This window comes from Hesperophylax consimilis, chromosome 2, assembly GCF_061612785.1.
Source record: "Hesperophylax consimilis isolate HC1 chromosome 2, BYU_Hcon_1.0, whole genome shotgun sequence".
Classification (NCBI taxonomy): domain Eukaryota; kingdom Metazoa; phylum Arthropoda; class Insecta; order Trichoptera; family Limnephilidae; genus Hesperophylax; species Hesperophylax consimilis.
The window spans coordinates 18,063,420-18,065,042 of NC_142837.1; the positions used below are offsets into that span (position 1 = coordinate 18,063,420).

Sequence of the window (1,623 nt, forward strand, 5' to 3'; positions counted from 1 at the left end):
ATGATAGCATCCATTCAAAGCTCTGGTAAATCTGTAACTCTGATTTGGATTCCTGGACATGTTGGTATCATGGGTAATGATATTGCGGATGCCTTGGCAAAACAAGGAGCGTCCAACCCCGTTGTTACCCTCGTAAACCACATTCCCTTATCTGACATTTTTTCCATCATCAAAGAAAGATCCCGCAATGTTTGGTCAGAGTATTGGCACATTGCTAGTCAATCCAAGGGAGCCTGCTATGCCTCAATACAAAGGACTATACCATCAAAACCGTGGTTTCAGCAATTCCCTCATTTTTCCAAAAAAGAAATTTCTTCACTCATTCGAATGAGGATCGGTCATTGTTCCGTTCCTTCCCATCTTTTTAAAATTCACGTCCTTGACTCCCCAGATTGTACATTCTGTGGTCTAGAAGTGGGAACTTTAGATCACATATTTTTTGGTTGTCCCTCTCTAAACAAATATCCTCTCTTCTATCAAGCCTTAACTAAAATTGCCTCCCCTCCATTCAACATTTCATCTCTTTTAAGTCTGAACTCGACTCCAATTTTCATTATAATTTTGAAATTTGCCTATTTAAATAAAATTAATATTTAAATTCACCTTTCAATACACCTTTCTCAATAATTTTAAATGATGGCCAAGAACACCCTTGAAGGGTGAAAGCCAGAAATAATGGAAAAAAAAAATGGCCTCCGTAATCAGCCGTGCTCTATAAGTTTTCGGTCTCCCCAGGATTTCAGGAACAAATCCAAAGTAATGTCCGGTGTCAATCAAATGCTCGGCAATTGCCGATTTGTCAGGGTGGCCGAGTTTACAAGCTCTGAAGTGTTCTGAAATCCTTTTGGAGATAGTCCGCTCTGTCTGGCCTACATAGACCTTGTCACATCCGGAACAGCTAAAACTAGTGAAAGCTTCTAGCATCAGGAAAGAGGATTGGTCTAAGCTTTTTGTAAAAGCCTCCTGCCCTGTACGGTCTCCCAAAAATACATAAAAAGGAAATCCCAATGAGACCGAAACCCCAAAAAACAAATAACAAAAATACTTTTGGCCCTGAGTATTACTGTATATATAATAAATATAACTTTGCGCAGTGGCGATATCGTAACCAATAAGGTTTATCCGAGGTGGTATTATTGCTAGTTGAAAACTTTATTTATAGTAATATAGTACCATATTATGAATACGAACCATATTTATTTTTAGAAAATGAATTTGATAAAATATATTATGGCGAAACTATACTAACAGACGGAATGATTAGTCATAATAGACCCGATATTGTTTTACATGACAAAATTAAAAAAAAAACTTATATCATTGATGTCGCCATTCCAAATTCCTGTAATATTAAAAAAATCTGTTTTTGAAAAAAATACACAGATTTAGGAAATAAGATTAAAAGAATTTGGCTTTCTCAAACTATAAAAATATTACCATTTGTTATTTCGGCTACTGGCATTATACCTAGCTCTCTCACTCAAAATTTAGGCGTATTAGATCTATCAAAGAATTTATACATAAAAATGCAAAAATCAGGCATTTTATATACATATAGGATTACGAAAGATTTTTCTAATATTTATATTGAGGGATCAGTAGGATTTATAGGTCCAATCAGAA

General features: G+C 35.2%; 1 non-coding gene across 1 annotated transcript; it reads left to right on the forward strand.

The window, feature by feature from the left end:
• The first annotated feature begins 1,082 nt into the window (after nt 1-1,082).
• On the forward strand, nt 1,083-1,218 carry LOC149425773 (U4 spliceosomal RNA). The gene has a single exon (XR_016304721.1). It is a non-coding gene; the product is annotated as a U4 spliceosomal RNA (small nuclear RNA).
• The last annotated feature ends 405 nt before the right edge of the window (nt 1,219-1,623 follow it).